The 23,343-nt window shown below is 36.9% G+C and overlaps 1 long non-coding RNA gene across 3 annotated transcripts in view; it reads right to left on the minus strand.

Moving 5' to 3' along the window:
- The window catches only part of LOC132332190 (uncharacterized), an 89,435-nt gene that overhangs the window by 25,135 nt on the left and 40,957 nt on the right, over positions 1-23,343 (minus strand). Inside the window, exon 5 of one of the 3 annotated variants that reach the window (XR_009487814.1) lies at positions 14,843-14,968. The exons of the other annotated variants lie outside the window; for them this stretch is intronic. This is a non-coding gene — a long non-coding RNA (uncharacterized LOC132332190). Of the gene's footprint in view, positions 1-14,842; positions 14,969-23,343 lie in introns of those variants that run through there. 3 annotated transcript variants of the gene reach the window in all.

A 23,343-nucleotide genomic window follows, 5' to 3' on the forward strand; every position in this document is an offset into this window, starting at 1 on the left:
GTGACTTGATTACAATGTTTCATTCATGAAGAGAAAGAAGGAATGGGTACAAATGAGCTCTTTAATCTGGTGGTGAAAGGCATAACAAAAATCAATGGCCTGACATGGAAGCCAGACAAACTCTTCATCATTGCAGGTCTTTGGGTCACTACAGAATGTCCTTTTATGAAGCAACATGAATTATTGGTCTTGGCAGGGATTAGAGGCTGCACTCAAATAGTTTTACAGAACTGAGCTAATCACTTCCCTCTCCTGAGAACTTAAGCATAGCAGGCAAAGCCCTCTCTTACCATTTGGTCATCTCACTTGACTCAGAGACGAGACAAGCAAGTTATTTGTGAGATATTTTGTGGGTAGGTAGTTCTTAAAATCAAACCAGCTGCCAGCACAAGAGGATGTGTATGTGCAACTATCCCTGTTAGAACCTCTGCTTGTTCAGCAAAAGGGTGTTGAGAGAGGAGAGCTTCATACAGGCTGCATGATCACAACATTCTTGTGGTTACAGAACTGCATGTTATTACTCTCCTTCAATAAGTTTGTTACAACTATAAGCCTTCATTGAATTTTTGCAAGATAGAGATTTCTGCACCTTGAAAGTACATTTTACTACTTCACATTTTCTTTCCTTCTTTTTTCTTCCCCTGATTTCCTGCTCTCACACACAGGCGGAATAACCCTCCAGCTGTCATGGCAAATAGAATTTTTTCAGGAAACCAAATGAGGGTCATTTTCTCTCTCTGGAATGATGTGGTGGTCATATATGACCCTCATTTTCTTACTACCTTCCTTGAGATTAACCACAAATGGGATAATTCTCCAAGTAACAGGGTGAGACAGAGATGTCCAAAAGTGCGGGTTTCTCTAAAAATCATCTATAGGAAATTTTTACTCAGTTTGAAACTCGAGGCTCCTGGGGGTTACTTCTTCTTTTTGACACAGATTAGGCTTAGTTGTCTATTTCTTATTGAATTAATTGTCTCCTTGCAGGTGGAGAAATATGGACAAAATGGCAGTAGTGAAAATTTGCTTTAGAATGTCTGTGCAGCTCTAGGAATGGAGTTGTCTGACAAACACAAAGGACTGAAATGAGTGAATGCTTTGCAGAATCTGGTGCCAGGGAAGGGGGCAGGTTGCAGGATGTTTGGAGTACAGATTTCAGAGAATTTTGTGAAAACAGAATCACAGAATTGAGGAATTTAGTTGGAAGAGATCTCTGCAGGCCATCAAGTCCAACCTCTTGCTCCAAGACAGAGACAAGGTAGGTTGCTCAGATGTTCACGCAAAAGGGCTAACTGTGCATGTAAAACTCCTCTTTAAAATGAGAATAAGAGCTAGAGACTTTTTTCTTTCTGACTCTTTTGTTATTGCTCTGGATGTCTGTGGACATAATTCTACAACTGCTAACTGAAAATTTGTCTTTAAGCTGTTAGAGCTCAGAAGTTTGCTGGATAGCTCCTATTGGCACTACAATGACAATGACCTCCTGATTTATAACAAGTCCTTGGTGTTTGAATCCAGGCTGGAAATTCCCAGTGAATTCTCTGCTGATATATCTTAGACCTAAATACCCGAATGAGACTAGAAGACACTTCTGGATGTCAGAACATGGGCTTCCTTCATCCAGGTGAAAAGGCTTTTTGCTGGCAGTAGGTGAATGGGCTTTTAAGAGGGTAAGATCATGAGACTGGCAGGACCACAGGTACATATATTACAGAATTATTTATGCAAATGGTGGGGTGGTGGAAAGGAATTGGACATCCTTGTCTTGCTATCCTGTATATGAGCCTGTAATCAGATGGGCAAAAACTTTCTGAATCAGAAGTCCCTCCCAGACCTCAATTGCCACAGAAAATCTATCGTCTATTAATTTGCATCCTTGAACTCATTTTTACTTCAAGATTTGAGATGTGTTTAACAGTTTAACTAGGTTGAGTGTGCAAAATCAATTCTGGCATTCTTCACTAGCTGTGGGATAATTTTTTCAGATGTCCTGTATAGAATTCTGTATTGAAAGATAGTCCTTCTTATCTATTTTGCAGTCTTATATGGGTGTGAGGTGTCATAGTAGTCAGTCAGATTTTAGAAGCTCCTTCATATCATAATCATCCCTACACTTTTAGTTTTGCTAACTCCAAATTTTACTAGCTCCAAATTATGCTATACCGTCAGTTTGGACATGGCCTATAATGGTAAACGTTTGCCTAGCGTTGATGGAGAAAATTTGCAGATCAATCTCTGCCATAAAGATGTCTACTATTACTCATGGAACTGATATTCTTCCCTCATTTAGCTTCCCATCTCACTGTGAAGGAATCATGAACACGTGTAAAGCAATTAGACAGGCAGGAACTCCCTTTCCTATGCTATAGATGTGTTCTTGTCAGGGCTTCCTTTCATTCCTTCCTTTATTGTTCTGGTGTGTAGCAGTGTGAAGTCAGAGTTTGTCTCAGGTATCCCTGTCCTTTCCCAGGTGTCAGTCACTTCCCCCTCTCCCCGCCCTGACCCCTGTTGGAATTTATTTCAATATTGGTGTCATTAGTTTCAAGCAGGATGTCCATGAGCCATGCTGCTTTCTAGTCTCTCGTAACAGGGAGAGAGGATTGCCTGGACTGCTGACAAGCAGGGAGCAAGATGTGCTTGAAGCAAAGGATATTTACTGTTGGACTTTTATGGAGGGCAACAATAGACCTGTTGGAGATATATAAGACTGGAAAACAGATTCATCAGAAGGATGAGCAGAGACAAAGCAAAGTGCTGGTTATCCAGCTCGAGCAAGGATTCAGTCATCCCCTCAAATGCTAGAGAGAATCAAGTGTGATGGGAGTCCCTAGAAAAAGTTCCTGACTGAGTGGAGAAAAACCCTGCTGGGCTATCAGGAAAGCTGTTCAGACTGCAGCTGGGGAAGCAGATTGGGTCCCATCAACCCCGCAGAACCCTTTCACTGAGTGAAAGTGCTACCAGGAGAGTCATAACTGTTTCCACCTAGTCCTTCCTCATTCTTTGGTTTCCATGTGCTGCCTCAGCCCATAGGATCTTCCTCCCCCATTCTTTTGAATATTGAGGCTGATAATAAATAGCTGCTGACAAGGATCATGCCAGCTATTCTCCTCTCAAGCAGCTTATTGTTATTGTTATTGGGTTGCCAGAAATGCTAAAAAGCATTAATAGTTCAAAAAGGACAAATCCAGAAGGAAAAAAAAAAAAAAAAAAACCAAGAAAACGAACCAATCAAATAACCAAAAGAAATACCCCCCAAAAAAGAACCCCAAAAAGCCATAAAACATCAGAAGAATGAGTGAGAAAAATATTGCTTCTTCTGTTTTATTTCTTACACTTTTTTTCACCCCAAGGGTATTTTACTGTCTGCAATCAGACTCCAAATGGCTTAAGGAGAAACACTTGCTATAACCCACTATAGCTTTTATTACATGAAACATATTTATTATAATGAGCAGACAATAGTGAATAAGATCTTAAAATACAAAGATGATGCTAGAAGAAAAGAAGAAGAGCTCATTTTTAAATACCTGGAATAAATAAAACAATCTTAATTTTATAAGGTTATATTTTAATTTGCTTTGCAAATTCAGGGCTGAAAATCTTTGGTAAAGAGATAAAACAAATGTTGAATACTTCTTATAAGTAATACAGCAGTAATAGAGATACTGAAAAAAATAAAAGGTTAATCTATTTTTAATAGTTATGATTTCTATTGCCTTTTAAAAAAGAAATAATTTACAAAGAGTTTCTTTAAATTCCTGGAATTCTTCAGGGTAATGCTTTTTCTCAGAATGATCTGTAGACATTACACAGTTAAAACCAAATACCTGCTTGGAGAAGTAAATTGCTTTAGAATTATGTGAAGAAAGGTCAAAAATGGGAGAAATTTATAATCAGAAAGAAGTCAAATGGAGTCCTACAAGCTAAAACTAGTATGTAAGCATGTCACTATGTCACTATACTTTGTGTCACAATGTATAAAAATAAAAAGTGGATTTTTTTTTCTTTTTTCCTTGGAAACCACTTTTGGTGCTTTCTGTTTTGTCTAAAATTCTTTGACTTAGTGTGTCTACCTTTTTTTTTTTTTTTCTGGTTCCAGTGCATCTGTTCAGCAGGATGTAGGAGACCCCAGTCAAACACCTAGCTAGACTTTTTCATGGTAGTTAGTTAATTAACTTGAAAGCAAATTCTAAAACACCAAAGAAACAGACTGAAAGGTATTTCAGGCCATTTTAAGAGTGAATGACAAGATTTTGTTTCTAGATGAAATTTGTTCATAAGTACTGTATCCTCTATGTGCTGGCTTTCTCAGGCATTGCTGAGAATTATTAATTTCACATCAGCTGTTCCAGCCTTGATTTTCACAGATATTTTGCCAGTTAACTGCTGCCTCATAATCCTCCCCTTTCCAGACGGAAATAAAGTAATTGCTGGCTAAGTTTCCCTCAGTGGGCTGCCAACATGAAACTCCCAATATGTGTTCAGTGCTAACAGGAAAATTGCCCCCTCAGTGCTGTGAATAATTTTGACATTAATATTCCTTCTTTATTTATCATAATATTTGCTCATATTTTTAAAGTAAGCTTGAACATTTGATTCCATCTTTTCTTTTCTCAATAACAACAGAGCCCTTAGAAAAACAACTCTATATCATAAGAGAAAGGTTCAGTAAGAGCTCACAAGGACTCCATTATCAGGAGACACTTGCAAAAGCCATTTGTGTGAGGTGGAAACTTGACTGAGTTTTGCCACCTGAGAATTGTGGGTTACTGTGCATACACTTGGAGTGTTTTCACTACTTTTATAAAAATAGCTGGTTTTATGATTTTGATTGGGAATAAACAAAAAAAGAGAGCATTCTTGTGTAAAAGAAAATTTTATTGAGCATGAAAACCACTGGAAATAAAACTAACTCGGCATGGTTAACCACTGGCTTGCCAGTGCATCTGGTAAAACTAGTCATAAATGCACGTATCTCACACCTGAATGATGACAGGGAATTTGGATTAGGTTTTCTGGCTCCACTACTACCCCTAGCTACTGTTTTGTCAGTAAAGTTCCTCTGACAAACTAAATCAGAGCAGGGCATGGGGTTGAGCACTGGCGTGCTGTCATCTGCAGTGTTTACCTTAGAGTTTGCCCTGGCATGAGTTTGACCGGGTCAGCTGATACTCCTCCAGAGCACCCCCAAGGTACAATTCTGGGGCAGCATATTAGAGGAGATTTTCCAGTAAGAATCTGGGATGCAACCCTGTCTGAGGGAGGGAGGGAGGGAGGTGGTGTGTACAGCTCTGTGGAGGAAAGCTGGCTGTGCCTCCTGGTCTCAGGACTTGAGGACGCAGCCACAGGCTCTGGAGCTGGGCTCCCTCACAACAGTCAGTGCCAAAATCTGCTCCTTCAGAGTCACACACCTTTTTTTTTAATTTCTTTTTTTTATTTTTTATTTTTTAAGTTTTTAAAGTCTATCTGAGATGGCAGTTATCACTTCTATAAGACTTTGTTGTTTTCTCATTGGTACTCACCTGGAATGTGTGAGATTTGGGTTCAATAACCTCATCAGCTCAGCCTCAGGGTATCCAAAACCAATAACTCTTTAATATAAAAATACAGAAGCTGTTCTTGAAGCGAGAAGTGGAATCTAGGTCTGCCCACTCCCAGATGAGTGCTGTAGGCACTAGGCCACAGAGTCATGTTCCCTCTTGCACTCCCTTTTACATCTTCCTTGGATATATTGCATTCTTTCCTCTGCTGACATAGGGTTTCAACAGGAGCAGCCCCCTCCTTTCCCAGCTGTGTGGCTTGTGGTTAATGCAGACTCCTGGGAGAGGAGTGCTGTGCCTCCCTATCTTTTCAGATGGAGGATACTGACTGAGTCTCAAACACTTCAGCCTCCTAGGAATATATAGAAAGGGAGGAGATGGTACAGGCATTACACTTCTTTAGGAGAAGGGTATATGCTGTCATGGCATGGCACCCAGCAAAGTCCCTGCACACTTGTGTGGTGGCCAGGGCAGCTGCTGCTCTCTGGGTCTCTGTCACGCCATGGCTGCGCACACTCGCCTCCTTCTCCGATGGAGCAATTTCTGGGTGCTTCTCCCAGGAAACTTTCCAGGCAGGCACAGAGGCAGCCAGTTAACATCATTGATGGCTGGAAGGTGAATATGGATTGCTGAGGCTGACATCTGGATCTGTGCCACATCTGCCCAAGCTCTGCCAGGTGGCTTATGACCTGCTGGGGATTATAGCCCCACCTCTTTAGGAGGTGGAGAAACATCTTCAAATGCTGGCAAGTTGTTCTTGTTGCAGTTGCTCATATTTTTATAAATTTGCTGATTTCCTTTGTTGTTTTTGATTTTGTTTGTTTTGTTTTGGTTTTTTGTTGTTTTATTTTTTTTTCTTACATTGTATTCTTAAGAATAAAGAAACAACAAAGTTTCTTCGTTTAAACAAAGAAACTCAGATATCAGATATCTTCTTGTACAGATGCTTGCAGCCAAGGATTAGTTCTGTTCTTAAGTCTGGTCTACTTAAACAGATTCTGATCTGTAAGAATTTCACTGCAAGACTTATTTCAAGGCCTGTGATTCCATCCCAGACTGATTTCAACATGGTCAGCTGAGATTAAGTGGTTTAGTTGTGATTTCTTCTTAGATTTCCAGATTTATTTTATGTAGTCAGGAGGTGGGAATATCATAGTAAGAAATAACAGCTAAGCCTGTTTTAATTTTATATTATTTATTCTGTGAAACAAAGTCTTTGGGCTTTCAGATTAAAATTAACATAATTCTGCTATCTGATGGGTTTTCAGAACTTAACATGAAATTAGTAAGTAACAATTCAGTAGCTGGAAACAGTTCCTGTAAAAAGAATTTTTCTCACAGAAAATATAATGTAATTGGTCACAGTTAGCTAAGTGCCCCAGCATCGAATGGGAACTGAAAGTTAATTGACCTCTTGCCCAATCAATTTTCACTCTGGAGAATGACTAAAAGACAATGTTGATGAGGTGCAGAAAGATTACACTTATGTTTTCTCTGACAACGAGGTCTTTCAGTGTAAAATGTTGCAATATAATAACAGTAGAAACCTGTATATTTTCAATAAAACCTAAAATTTGTATACTTCATTGTGTGTGCTGAAGTATGTAACTTAATACCTAACACATGTATTTTTAAATACACACTGAGTATCTATAATACATCCTGAGTGTATATTTTATTAGATTTTCCCACTTAAAAGCTGGCATTATTGCTTCCAGTAAATATACTTGAAAATTAGAAATACTTTATATTAGCTTGTTTCTTTTATTTAAGAACCATGCATACATAGGCACAAACATTTCTGTCCTGAATTTCTGTGTGCTTTTTATGGTCACAGCACCCATCAGCTTATAATGATGATTTTGAGCACGCTTATTGGACTGCCAAATCTCCTTCTGATAAGAGGGAGGAATATGACTCTACTTTCTGCTTTGGAAAACCTCACTCTGAATATAGAATCTGTGGTCACAAACACAAGATGCTGAAACATTTGTTTCCCCTTACTATGGATTTCTCTTAAAAGTACTGTGAAGAAAATATCCTGATCTTCTATACCAGTGATTCAGGAGCCTTCTTCACTGTATGTTAAGACATGATGCTTTGACTTAACCACAAAGTACAAAATGTTTTCTCCTGCTTTGCAATGCTTTTGTGCCTCTTAGTTCCATCCCCTTCACATGATTTTCAATCTATAAAAACTCTGTGGTGAACCACATAAAATAATTTGGTATGGAAAAAAATTGCCCATCACAAGTGACAAATTATTGAAAAGAATGTCTTACCATAAAAACCTAGAACCTGGAAGAATATTTAGCAAACAGCACCCAAATAGTAACTCCTAAGTATTCACACCATTTTTGCTGAGTGAAATTTATTTCTGCATTACACTGAAATTTTTCTTTGTATTATTTGTGTGTTCATGTCCTTTATGTGAGGTCAGAGTTTATGAATCTTCCTGTCTGAAATCTGACTACTGGATCAAGTATACAGTCCTCAAGGAGAAAGATTCAAAATAAAATACTGGTGTTAAATTATATTTTAATTCAGCTCCAGTGAAGTAGAACCAAAGTAAGCTGTTTGTATATTCCTTGAAAGAAAATTGGAAACAGTGTTGGCACTAAAGTGCCTTAGTGTCCCATCAAAATGTTTTTATTGCAAATTTTCCTATTACCTCCAGAAAAGAAAACTATAGCAAGAGTTTCCATGTACTTATAGATCTTTAGAATGTCATCAAATTTCTTGGTCAGACATGGTAATTTAACTTGTCTGCTTACATTTATTATGTGTTTAATATATCTTGAAAATGAGTTTCCTGGGTTTTTGGGTGGGTTTTTTTGCAGGGCTTTTTGGGGTTGTTTTATTGTCTGTTTGGTTGGTTGGTTGGTTGGTTTTTGGGTTTGTTTGCTTTTTTTTTTCTTTGTCTTGTTTTATTTTTGTTTTTTGGTGAAAACTAGTAAAGAAGAAATCCAGACTCAGGCTTTGAGAAATGGTTTAATCACATTAAAGTTGATAACACTGTGGGACTTTCTTTTCCTCTAGCTTTCTCTGTTTCGCTCTCACTAATTATTCTCTATCTGGCACTCAAGAGAATGTCTAGAGTAGCAATATTATTTGCCAAAAATGTCAGACATAGGATCAAATTACTAGCTAAAGCAATCTGGTTTTCAGTCCTTACTGTGTGCTACTGAGAATCCTACCATGGAAGTAGCTGGAATGCATGATGTAGTTGCCATACTTCATCTTCCCCAGGAAATTCAACTTTATTAAATATATCACATTCAGGGTGAGGTTTTAAAGAGCCCTCAATCCAGCCTTCAATCTTCATCTGTACTCTTAGATAAATTGCTAAACTCATTTGTGAACACAATCTATGTAAGCAGCACATGCAAACCTGGTAGGTAGATGCCTGAGTTTTTACTTGGTTGCATAAACCTGTTTGTCTTGACAGGTTTAAATTCATATGTCCACTTTCTAAAGAGAACCATTTAAAAGCTTATTTTAAGAGCATGTGCCTCAAAGTGATAGCATATTTGTTTTATGACTATCATGGTGCCAAAACATGATTCTTTTTCTACAGTCAAAATTAATGAATGTATACAATGGTAGAAACATTTATTTCAACTGTAAAAATTGACTTTACTATTGGTCAAGGCCTGTCAATCAAATTGACTTATTATGCACTTAAAACTCATTAGCAGTAGAATACTGTAGTTGTACATTTCAAATGACTGATGACTAGAACTGTGTGAAATTGCTGCTGAATTTGTCAATTACTGTGTGAAGTGTTCATTGTAAAGATAGATTTTCACTCAAAAATCATGGCTTTAAAATAATCTCTAACAGTCCAAGGTTACCTCTTGTTATTATGGTATGTCCCTCTTTTGCCCTTTCTCTTTTTTACTGCTCCTTATCCTCTGAAGTCCCAGTGGGACTTCTTTGTGTGGCAAGATGAAGGAATAAATTGATTTGCTGGGGACATTGTGGGACAGCAAAAATCAACTGCTTTTATATTTGGGGTGCTTGGAAGGGTAACTGGACCAGTGGATCAATCCTGGTGCACATTTTACTGATAAATGACCTTATGTACTAGAAATCAGAACTGTGAATTTCACTAATGCAGAAGGAGCAGCTGCAAAAGAGCATGTACCTTTGTTCTGCAACAGCCTTCTGGTCCTTTCTGGTCAGGATGAGTGGAGCAGGATTTGAACTTTTTACTGAGCTAATGATTAATACAAATTACAGTGTTTGCCATATTGCCCACTTCACAATTAATTAAATTCCCTTGGAGACAAATTGGAGAAGCATTGTACATCTTGGCCACAGACAGTTTTGTGTGGCCAAAACAGTAACAGTTCCTGTAATTTGTCTATGATATAATGAAATTAAGTGATTTAAATAAATTAAAAATGGACTGGATTCAGCTTTCAGTAATTACAAGTCACTGAAGGACTGATACAGCAGAAAATAGCTTATGTGGCTGCTAGCCCAAGCAAGCTCAATGGAACTCTTACTTTTGTCTAGCAGGGATGTGCTCTGGCAGCTGAGGAATCTATATTCCATCTAGTAGGTGTAACACTCTAGGAACTGGGGACATGGTAGTTATCTTTTGAAAAAAACCCAAATGTTCAGGGGATAACACATAAAGGATGTAGAGGTATATTCTTGGGAAGTTTTCCCACTAGATTTCCATCTTTACAAATAGCCATATTTCTTCTTTTACATTGAGATGCATGATTTAGGAAACAGCTGTAGAAATCATTGCTGAAGGCATCTGTTTCAAGACAGTAGCCAAAAGAAGTATAGTCTCACTCCTTAAAAATAATCTTTCAGTTTGAAAAAGAGATGGAAGCTGAGAGTACCAGAAGTGTTTCAACACGTTGAATCCTCCTCCCCCACACACCCATCTGGTAGGCAAGCAGCTCTACTTTTCATATACAATGCTAGCATCCTATGGTATTAAATACTACACTATAAAATACTATAGCTTGCACTGAAATATTTTGGGGTGAGAGCTAGAAATTTTCTGGCAGTGATCTTATTCTGACTGCAAATATACATTTTTTTTGCCACAATACTGATCCTAAGGAAGCCAAAAGTATTAATAGATTCAGAAAGGACACATTTATTACAAATAAGCTGCCTGAAGGACTTGTAAACATGTTGCATTAACAGGTCTACCTCAGCAAACCACTGGTTTCCAGAGGATGAGTAGTACCATAGATAGAAGTTGTCTCAGAGTTGGCTAATTTCTTTTTCTGAGCATCCCCAAGCCATTGTCAGAAACAAGATGCTGCCATGGTCACCACTCTATCAGACACAACATGAAAGTTCTGCTGGCACCAGGATCATTATTACTGTCATGTTAAAAGTTATAAAGGTGAAATTCTTTACCACTTTAACGATTATAGGGATGTCAGCTTTAGTATGAGATAGTTATTACTTATTCTGGAGGATCATTCTAGCGTGAATTTCTGTTTAGACTAGTTGTCTAAGAATATTTATTCCTCTAGGAAAACAAACAAACAAAAACAAATAAACAAAAAACCAACCCACAAAAATTACTTAAGGAGTTTTGTCTGGAATTCTTTACAAGCAGGTCTCAAAACAACATCAAGTTTAATGAATGTAGTGTAGCCAAGGAAAAATATTGTAATAGAGACAGGGAAATTGTCATTATCTGGTAAGTTATACTGATATTTCCCACTTTTTGGTTGAGTCTTATATAACTAGCATGTTTTAGAATAGAAAATACATCAGTGAACTCTCATATTTCATTTTTCACTTTGTTTTTAACACATTTTTGGGAAAGAACAGGAAGATTCAGAAAAATTTGCAGCTTGCCTTGCTGAATTTTAGTTGGATACTGATGCCATGCCAATTTTTAAGTGACACACATGATGAAACCAAGTAAAATGCTGGCAAGTACAAATGTTTACCTCAGCCACAGCAACACTACTCTACAGAGAAATGAGAAGCTGTAGAGTTTCACAAGGTTCCCTAATTAAGTCTGAGGTACAGATATATTTATCTATATTACAGCGTAAAGCAGTGCTACACCCAAAGACTTAGCTGGTCGAAAATGTAAGCACTCTGGCTAATTTATTTTGGGATTATGGGCTTGACTTAAGCACATATGTACAAACCCATGCACTGTGAATTTGGTGAATCACAATGGTATCAGCTTCACTGACAGCCAACAGAACTGCTCAGGGTGTTAAGGCAAGGAACAGGAGGAACTGAGCAAGAGGAAGGCAGCCCCAGCCCCGGGCAGGGAAAAGGTCTGGGGGTTCTGGTGCTGTTGCCTCAGTGCCCTCATTTTCTTTGCCCTCAGTGATGGCACTCCAGGTGGATGCCCCCTGCATGAGCTGCGCTCCTTCCTGGGCAGGGCAATTCAGCACTCAAGAGAATTCTCCCTCTGGAAGGCAAGGTGTCCCAACAGCCAACACCAGGACACCTGCCTGGTGTTGAACTGGGGACAAGGACCTCCCTGATATATCCGTGCTGCATTTTAGGGGAGTCAGTGGTCAGAACCTTGCGTCCTCGGTGTGCCTGGTAGCTGAGTGCTGCTCCAGACATGCCCAAACAGGCTGCTCATGGGCTGCCTGCAGGCTGGCCCTAGGCAACCTGACAGGCAGTGGTGTGCAAGGGAGAGTACATGCGAGTCAGCTGCTCGGGTGCACTCCTGAGACTGCTTTCTAGCAGCAGGGTAGAAGCAGCTAATGTAGGCAATTATAACAGGAGTGAATCTTCACCTTTTTGAAATGAAAAAAAAGACTCGAAGCAAATCTCAGATCTGAAGACTGACCTCTCATTTCAGACTCTAGTAGGATGCCTTCCTACCTGCAAAGGATAATCACAACCAGCCAGAGAGAAAAGATCTGACTGCGATGTTTAATGCTCTACAGGGTCTGGTAGCCTCTAAAACAGGAAAAAACAGTAAAAAAGAAGTAATTTTTTCTTTGAAATGAAAACTGCTAACCCAGACCTGAAAAACAGAACTAATATTTTATAGTGAAATACTCTCATGAGGTGACAGCAAGCTGATTTTTAAAAAAAAGCAAACCAAAAAGAAAAACCCAAACACAACTCAGCTCCCCAACATACATGTAATATACACATATTTGCTATTGTTTGAACTTTAGTGTGATTTTCAGTGTAGTTCCACTTAAGTTGCTCTAAATGCCTTAAAGCAATAAATCAAAAGTATTTCATCCCACTAAGAGAGTTCTTAGCAAAAGAAAGAATAAGGAATTAAAAAGTGTAACTCTAGGAAAAACACAGGCATTACTTGTTACCTGTGTAAGAGCAACAAGGGCCTACAAATATATACAAATGGCAGCTTTTTGAATTAAAAACATAATAAGCAATAATCAGTGTCTTATAGCATGATAGCCAAAGGCAGTGACATTTGAACAGCATGTCTTCTCTAAGCTTAGCTAGCTTGGTAGTGCATATCTGCAAGTGCTTAGCCATGTTAACATAAACCCTCATTAGGCAGGATTAGGCAAGAAACAGTGACAAACAGGGTGGACACTAACCCTCTGAGGAACCAGGCACTACACACTAATTATCCTTTTAAATTACTTTAGGATTCAGGGAATGAATATCAGTGTATGTGTATATGACTACAAAGGGAATTGTGTTTTACATACTACAACCTGTTTGTATTTTGCAACAGTTTTAAAGTTATTTCTCCCTCATAATCTGCTGTCAAAACCTCAGAGTGTTTATTCTTAAGAATTCCAGGGTAATGATGAATTAAATTACATTATTTAGATGTTTTGCCTTGTTCGAGGGAAAACATCCAGGAACTACTTCTGATAAGTGCCTATTGGCAATCCATTTTGGAAAAGCAGGTTAGAAACAGCAATAGCCCCAAGTTCAAAAAATGTGAAGTTCAGTAGCTTTCTCTGTAGACTCCATTACCAGAAATCCCAAATAAGGATAACTGAAAGAAATTATAGAAGCAATTGCTGACTCAGTGCATTGTACTTTGACTTTTGTTTGTTGATTCCTTACCTTCTTTTCAGGTGTTGAATTTATTATTTTTTATTTGTAGTTATTGTAGTCATTTGTATTTATTGCAGTTATTTGTTGAATTCGCCGCTAATATTAAAATAATTTTTATTTTAAAGTAGAATTAACCCTCCTACAGTTAGAAAGATTAGTAAGAGGGTTAGAAGTGACTCTCCCAAATTAATCCTCCTACAGTTCTTAAACTATCTTGCTGTCATGAAGGTAAGCTATCATAACAAACTACAATCATATTCTGGATCTATAGTGTTGATTAGCTCATATTTCTTTTTAAAGCAAGTAAATATATAAACTTTGGCTATACTGATGCTAAATGTCTCAAAAAAATTGTATTAAAAGAACATGATTAAAAAAAAGTGATAGAAATGTGATAAAATAGTGAATTCTTCCTCTATGTACTTGACAAAACCTAAATTTTGCATTTATTGGCTTTTTTATCTTTCCCTTTTACGGCTGAAATTCTTTCTTAAAAATAATCTGAGTTATGGTATTTTGTGAATGTCATTTCATCACAAGTGTTAACAAAACAAATTTTAAATGTAAACTTTGGCAGAAAAAGTTAATAGGGACATTGCTTTTAAGCGAAGCTTAAAATGCTTTTAAGCATTTTTCTTTGGAGCAATACACTTTACTGTGGTCTTTTTGACTTCTTTGAACAGTATAAAAAGGTGCACCAGAAAAGGTTTTACATCTCAAACTAAAGTTAAGCAATTAGTAGTAATATTGCTAAAATATGGCATTGTTTTTTTATTGGATAACAATGGAAACATTTCAAAGTGCTTGCAGGTGCAGAAGTTTGATCTTCTTTTTTTGTTACTAATTTTCATAAGTCAAATTTTCAAAGAATGCTTATTTAGGTTAATAAATACTAGTGACGATATTTTTGCATGCTATTTGACTAATTTTGTAAATGTAATTTCAGTATGCATCTGCATTTCATTTATCTACATACAAAGAATTAATCAGAATTGTCCACAAAAATCTCATACTCTCCTTTCTGACTCCATTAACATAGAATGCAATTCTAGTCTGCTCACTTCTGACATCAGCGATACTTCAGATTTGTCTTTTACTAAATTTGTACTGTAAGCTGAAAGAAAAAGAATTGAGAAGATTCCCTCTTTCAAAATCTGCTATTTCAGTCAGCAAATGAATTTTAAAATTTTTTCTTTCTTACTCTTTCTGAATTAAGTGATAAATTCGGCTTCATGGACCAGAATTTCAAGAGAAATAAAATAGCAGCGACATATACGCAGAACCCAGATGTATACAGAGAAACAGAACCTCTTTTATTTCAGCCCAGTAGCTAGGAGGTAAAAGGCATTTATTAGTACTGATTGTGGTAGGCATGGCCCTTAGTCTGGCATCTCCAGGAGTATTATGCATGACCATATCTGTGGAAGAGAGGAGAATCAGGATTGAAATGGGGATGGAAAGGTGGTTGAAAGTGAAAGAAGGAAAATGCAGAATGCCCTTTGGTAGAATCCATTATCCTAAACCCCAGTCTTGGGAACATGAGAACACCCTTGGCATAAACATTTGTGTTGAGGTCAAGTGGGATTAGAAGAATATATATTTGGATGCCTGGGGCTATGTCACAAAAGAAAATATTAATTAAAAAAACAAGCTAGAGATTTTACTTGCCCTCAAACTACATTTTCTTTTAATACATTCTTTGGCTTTTTACAGTCAGTGGACTTGATTTTGATCTCACTTGTATTGGTTTAAATCAGAATAAGTCAGTATAAACCAGCACATTGTTCCGATATCAAATCAGTCTAAACTAGGGAGAGTCTTAAAGTATGTGCCTTCAGTGCAGCTGGCTAAAACAAGGCTGCCCTTGCATTTAGTGAAAGTTAGGATTTAATAGCTCTAATCTGCCCTGTGAAAAAGAGGCTGCTTGTAGGGCTAAGTTTCATAAAGTGCTTGGTTTGGATTCAGGGCTGAAGCCTCTGGATCCCTGAAAGTGCTTGTAGCATGCATATCACCTCCAGGGCTGCATGAGGCTACAGGACAGTGGCAGACAGTGGCAGGTGGGCATGGCTAAACCTTAAGAATTTACTTTTCTGGAGGACTTCTTCCCAGTTTGGTCCAAGGGTATACAAAGGTTTTCATGAATCAAGCCTTCAGTGTTCAGTTAGAAACTCTGCTGAAGACAATGGCAACCTTTGATTTTGTCACTGTCTGTCTAAATTAGGAAAAGATGTTGCTTATCTGACCTGACCTTTTCCTAATCTACATACGATAACAGTTACAAGTTTTCTCTCAGATGAGTTGGTCAAGATCAGTAAACCACCTGGCCTCAGCTCTGTTGCCACAGGACTCCTTATTTTCTCAATTCCAAGATATGCTGCTGTGTGTTTATGCTGGCTACTTAGGAGAGGCTTTAAGGAGCCACAGCAGCTAAAATAACAGATCCTCAGGACTTGTAGGCTCCTGACTGAACAGAAACAAATTAAGTTGTTGTGGGAGTTGAACTGGGATAGGTAAAAGAACCAGCATGTTGCTTGCTAAACAGGGAGAAGAAAAGATGAGAACACGAACACCTTGATCAAAGATTTGCATCTGTTTGGTTATTAAAGTTGAGAAAATATTTCTATGCAATTGTAAAAATATATTTATTTTTTTACAGTGTGATATCAAAACAAAAGAAGATTTTATTGCTGTACTACTAAACAAAAGTTTGGCCCATACACTGCAAAATGGGCCTCCATTTTGTACTTGCTTAAAGCAACATCATCCAGTCTTTCCATCTGTTTAAAGATTTGTCTTATATTTCATAGTGATTATAGGGAATAATAGAAAAACATATTCTTTTAACATTTTGTAGATTGTACCGACTTATTTTAATAGTAAAGTGTAATAATGCATCATTAGCTGATGAAGGGATTGCCTCAGGAGGAGCAATGAAAGAAAAGAAAAGATTTGAGTGCATTCTTACACTACTTCCATTAAACAGGTTTGAACTAAATTCAACTTGAGTATTGTTAGTTGAAAAAAGCTCATATTTTCAAGCTAGAGAAAGCATAGTGCATTAAATAGATTAGTTGATCATTATTTAGACACCAAATAGCTCAATAAACACTTCATTTTCCTAACAGAACTGATATTCAACTTGGCAATTTGTATAAACAATATGTATGTTCTTAATGTATATGTTTATCTACAACAGTAAACATAAGCAACCTTTTGCCTATCATATAATGCCCCTAAAGGCATTATGGGTTAACAGTGATTTAATCCCCTTATGCATGCATAATATGACAAGCTTTGCATAAATGATAATAAATAATTGGTATATATAAATAATTCATCATTTATTTTTGCAGTAGAAATAGAATTCGTAGACATATTTTAAACAAAGGGAATAGCAAACATGATCTCAATCAGAAAAGGGGTTAAATCACATTACACAAAACAATGTTTCAAATAATCAAGACTCATGCATGCAACATATTTTTTTATTTCTTTCATGCTAGTATGTTATATTGCCAACTTGTTCTCAAGTATGGAACAACACATCTTTAGCACTATCATAAAATAATGGAAGAAATAAATGCTATATTGGGCATTTAATCCAAAACAAGAAGGAAAAATATGTCAGAAAAAATAAATGTATGTACTGTGCTCTCTGGAAAATCCGACTTTTTGGTGGATTTTATTTTTTACCCTGGAATCAGTTTTACTGTTTTAGAAAGATTTCTCTAGGCCTTCCAGTGCAGCTAATAACTGATAACATTCTAAAATGTAATTTTTTAAAATAGTAATTTCCTTTTTAAAAACATCTTGTGATTACACAATAAATTGTCAATTAGATTAATTTTTTCACTACATAATATCCTAAAAAAGGGGGAAAATACGGTATTACTCCAAATGGGGAACAGTTTTAACAGTTAAGTGCCATTAAAATTTCAGGATTTTAATAGTTAAGAGTCATTAGATTTCAGGATTCAGTGAGTACAGCTGCGAATTAACTTTAAGAATGTAATGCCATCCTTATTCAGCAAGGCAGTCAAATATGCACTTAATTTAAGCACATGCATCAATCTCATTGACTTTACATTATTCTCTCCAGAGTATATTTCTTTTCATTAGGAAGACAGTGGCTCTTAACTACCATCAAACTGCCGACTTAACTTGCTTCAATAAGTCCCTGTGAAGCTCCTCAAAATATTCTCTAATTTTGACCAATATAAAGAGCACTGGCATTTGCAAATGTTGGCATGTCATTTCTTAACCCTTTCTACTAAAAATTGTGTTTGTACATATATATATATATCTATATCTATCTATCTATCTATCTATCTAACTATCTATATATATATAGATAGATAGTAGGAATGATGACAGCATATAAAGAGATTAAAAATCCTGTGGCAAATGAAAGCCCCCTCAAGTTATTGTGCTTGCTTTTCCCACTGATATGAAATGCTGTTGGTTAAGGAAGTGTGAGATACCTAGCTATTAATGTACTGCTCTCTATCAAAAAACATCATTTTATCTAGATTCTGACTTTTAGCTATTTTCAAACCAAAAGCAGAACCTGACCTCTCACCTCATGACTATCATATCATAAATATGCTATCGTATTTATGATATCATAAATATCATAAAATATCATACTTAATTATCATGCAAGAGCAATGTTAGGTATTTTGAAAGTGCAAGTTAATATATTTCTGTTATTTCCTTGTAAAGCAGAGAATTGTGATGTGCGTAAATTCGCCTTTGTTACTATCATGTCATGGCCACTCAGTTGTTTCATTATACATTATTCATTACTTTTCATTAGTTTCAACCAATTTCCTGATATTAATTCATAAATCCCAGAAGTTTCCCTACTTCCCATTTAAAATTAGATAAGAACTCTTGATACTATCTGATATAGTCACAAATTTAAATAAAATATTGCCTTTTTTTGCTTTTGTTTTGCTAGCAGTTCACCTAGAATTTAAATGTTTTGGTTTATTATTTTTCTTGGACCTCTCTCCTGACACTGCAGCATCTGACTATGCTCTAAAAGGCATAAGACTTAAAAAGCTTCTTGCTTAAATCCAACATATCAAGTCTCAACATTCCTTCTCATTTGCCACCTGACCCCAGAGCCATCCAAAATCCATAGGTTTGTTTTTTCTTATGAGTTCAGCAGCCTCTACATCAAACTGCCTGTCCCTGGGCCCAGCAAGAACTGCCCCTTCTCGAGGGATTCCCTGGCAGTTTAGGCACTCAGGTAATACTGGAGAGCTTTCAGGCTCATATTTCCTCCCCCTACTGCACCCAGAGTGGGAGATATTTTTCTGGAACATGTACTGATTTGGGCCACAGCAAAGGGGCACAAATGCAACAAATAGCAATCGGCGCCTGTTATCCAAAAGCTCCGTGATCAGAGCAAACACACAGGATATAGGGCACCTGTGGTTCATTTCTTCCTCCTCTTGTGGACTGTCTGCACCAAAGCCTAGGATTTATGTGCAGAAGCCATGGTTTTGATTCTTTGTACTGCATACCATGTGGTGCAGGGTAACAGACAATTTCAGTAATCAGAAATAGCGAAATCACAAGTCTGAGGCAAAAAAAATTCAGATTTGGCTTCCAGTCTCTGAGGCAGTGCACGTTTCACCATTCCTACAAAATGTGATTGGGTCAGGCAGTGTGACCTGCTCATGTTGTCATGCTTTGCAGCCTGTCTGTGCCTGTGCACTCACCTGAGCATTGAAAAATAGAAGATCATATCCCTTCATTTCCAGGGAAGAACTGGGATCACATCCACATGTTGTGTGGAACAAACATTAATGAGAAGTCTTCTTTTTCCTGAGATTTTACAGAGGTCAGTTCTCTAAGACAGGCCACCACTGGACCAAACCAGGGCCAATGCCAGTGCATGAAATGTTCCAGGCATGGTGCATTGGGGAGTGCAGGTGGTAGAACCAAAGCAATGAAGGTTTGTATCGGTGCAGCTCCACAGCATTTTGACACTTAAAAAATATGCCTACTCCTCCTTCCATCTTCAGTGTCTTTCTTTCTGGTGAGCTGCAGATTCAGCTGTCTAACCTGGTAGAAAATACATGTATTTTTCCTTTCCTTGGGGAGTTAGTTCTCTGCCCAGAGGTGAAATCAGTGAGCTCAATAGTTGCACAAACATCAGAGTGTAAAGGATGGGGCAGCAGTGTGTACAAACAAGCAGTGGAGAAAAAATGGTGAGATAACTGTTGGATCAACCCAGCAAGTATTCCTTAGCTTCACCCTGAGGTCAAGGCACAACCTGCTTCCAGTGTCTCCTGTTGACAAAGGGAAGGAGTTACTTGCCAGCAGGGTGTTGCTTCTATTAAAATAAAAGTTGAAGAGTAGCAGGAACGTTCTTTGAAAGTTTTTGCTCCTGATATACCTCAACTTTGAAAGAACAATGTCTTGATTTTCAAAAAGGAAAATTAATTTTAACTTGAAATATGGGTAATATTATTAAATGCAGTTATCTATATCAAAAGGTACCTAAAAAATATTTTAATAATTATCTCTAGAAGTTAATTTTCAATATAATTAGTAGTAGCTGCTAATGTCTTTGCTTTTCCTGAATATCTTTGCTCTAAAAAGAGGAAAATAAGTAACATTTTAAAAAAGGTCATTAACATTATATGCAAAGAGAAAACCCTGAGTTGAATGTTCTCTTACATTGATCACTTCTTAAGTGGGTTTTTTTTCCCTTGAGGTATGCTGAATAACAATATTCAATAACAAATACCCAAGTCAGGCAGCAATAAGTAAGAGCGCACATGTAGGTTAGCATTTGGCCTCCACAGTGGCTTTTCCCCTCAAGTATTATTTCTGTCTTAGCCATCTAAAAAAAAACCCAATGCAATCATGGACGCCACTTACAACCTACACAGTGGAAATTAGAGCCTTTTAGGGAAAAGATATTTGGCTGATAAAAACCTAGCTCCTTAAACTTTGGTGCGACATAATATTTCTTTTGGCAAGGGGTCACTGGTGCTCAGCATACATCATCACTAACTTATTAGATCTTGAGGCAATTAGCTGAAAACAAACAGAAGAGACAAGCCCTGTATTGAGCTATAGAAACCAGAAGAAAATAGCCCATGGCACTCCATTATTCCAGAGCTTCATCAAAGGCTATGCACTGGCTGCAGTTTAAAGAAAGGAGAGTATTGTTTTCATGTAACATCTATACAGTATTGGGACTTTACCTTGTTATTTTTCTCCTGCTTCAAGTTACATCCAAACTTGCCTTGTTATAATAGGGTAGTGGAAAGAACTTCTCAGTTTCTACCTAAAACAGTCTATGCAATGTGTTGCTTGATTAGCTAAGGATTAAAAATCCAATTAGATCCTCCCTTTTCATGGGAAATCACATGAGGAATTTTGAGAAATATTACTGAAAACCACTGTGAAATGTGATTGACTATGAAAACATGCAACAAAGATATCTAAGAAACCCATGGAATCATCTAAGTAAACTGACCTTTACCTTTTGCAATGTAAATATCTATTTCTGAATTCCAGAAATTAGATGAGAGATATATTTCACTAGTTTCAATTAGAAACTTTTTTTTCCCTACAGAAAAACATAGCCACTTAAGAGAAAATATGTATTACTGTAAGCATGACCCAGGTAAAAGTTATCACTAGGCTACAAGTAATGTTGTGGGTTTTTTCAGTAATGTGCTTCAGGGAGTGTTAAATATGGTGCTAAATAACAGAATGTGGCTTCACTTGTATGAAGTAAAGAAGAATTATGATACAAAAAATGAGTGATTCTTATTTAAAACAAAAAACATTTTTTTACCAAATGAAAACTTAGTTCATTGTTTTCAGAAAAGGAAAGTGACTGTTAGAGGTACCTGGCTGTACATGCCACTTGTTTTTTCTCTTGCTGTTTAATAAACAGTCTTATGTGTATGCCAATTGAACTATACTAGAATCTTGCATACCACTGGTTTACTTTAAGCCCAGAAAATCTCTAAATTAATTTACACTTTAAGAAGCTACATGTTTTAAGTTAAAGCTTTATAATGCTTAATGTAAATTTCAGGGAAATCGTTTATTGAGAGCACTGAAAGTATTTTAAATATGCTGAATGCCAATATTACCTTTCTTATATCTTTTTTTTTCTTTTCTACTCCACCCAGAATGAAAACAAACCAAGCCACTCCAAACACATAAACTGAGATTCTTGATGATATAAAGTTCCTTTTTTGTATTGGTGCTAAATTCTGAACTTAGAGCCAACAAAATCTATCTCTGAAGACTTGTAACATGATGGTGTAGGGTGTAGGATGATCAGCAGTGCCATCATTTTAGCCCCTTCCCCACTTTCTTCTAGATTAATGATGAAATGATTTGTAGACTACCTTGCTCCTAGTGTAGGGTGTGCCTCAAATCATTCTGCACCCTCTTGTCTTCTGGATCCAGCCTGTGAGGCAATTAACATCTACTATTCTTAATTATGCTGAAAAGCTATGGAGAGATTAAAAGTAGGCAGAGCAGAAAAGGCCATCACAGTGGTATTTATTTCAGGAGGTCTCATCTGTATTTCACTTCTGAGACAAGACTGAGGCTATAAATACTTTTCCATGTTCTGTATTAAAAAAGAAAGCCAATTCCCTTCTCATATAGGAATGTAGAGAGAGGCATAATTGGATAAAAAAGACATTGCTGAACACAGGGTATGACTTTAGGCCTTCTTTGCAATTAACGTTTGTAGAAATTGCTGTGGTTAAAATAAAGCTAAAGAGGAAGAAACAGCTGTGAAAACTATTAGCCTATATTTTTTTTAAAACACAATTTTGCTATTTGTGATCTTCCCTGAACAACACAAATATTAACTTCACTTTTTCCCATAAAATGTCTCCTTTCCTATTGCTTATTTACTATTGCAGGACTGTATCTTTCATCTCTTCAAAGTCACTGGAGTGATTTACAATAGTCTTATCAATTTCATGTGAATGGTCTACGGAATGCTGGGATTTGGTCAAATTCTTTCCCACAAGAGGTTTCAATTTGTTCATCATTCCCTCCTGGTATCTGGTTTCAAGACATGATGTGCAGAATTACCTTTAGTATCAGTTCTGCAGATACAATGCATTAGCAGAGAAAATTAGACACAATTCCTTTTAGATCTGATGTGCTGCCGTTGTCTTTAAGTTGTCAGGGTGTCGAATTAATGGCAACTGGAGAAGGTTGCCATGACTTAAGGGATCACTGTAAAAGGAAAAACAATCCTTTCTATCTTTTCTGAGAGAAAGGAAGGCAGCTGTTACACATTGCTCTGCTGTGAAGTTCCCCCCACCTTTTTACTTTGTTATGCTAGCAGAGAAGACATATACATACGTATATGTACAAATACGTACATACATATGCAGAGAAAATTCCTTCCATAAAATTAAAACAAAAATAGCATGTATGTAGTAGCTTTAACTTAAAAAGTAGAAAATATATAATTTTAAGCTTGATCAAATAATGTTTTTTATGATGTCTAACTTTAAAAAGAGCGCCCTTTTCTCCCCAAAAACCCTGAAAATATGGTACATCAGTTTCTACCAAGTTAAACCATGTTTCCAATTATTATAAAATCTCATCTCTCAATTGGTGGCAATTTCTTCTTGTCAAAAAGAAGCCAAATCACACATGCAATAGTTTTGTTGCACTGTTACTGATTGTATTTTCTCTATTCCTGATTACTTATTTATTTATTTATTTACATTTTGGAAAGTTTTGGAAAGTTGCTTTTTTCCCCTTGGAATTTAGAATTGTA

Source organism: Haemorhous mexicanus, chromosome 1 (genome assembly GCF_027477595.1).
Source record: "Haemorhous mexicanus isolate bHaeMex1 chromosome 1, bHaeMex1.pri, whole genome shotgun sequence".
NCBI classification, from domain to species: domain Eukaryota; kingdom Metazoa; phylum Chordata; class Aves; order Passeriformes; family Fringillidae; genus Haemorhous; species Haemorhous mexicanus.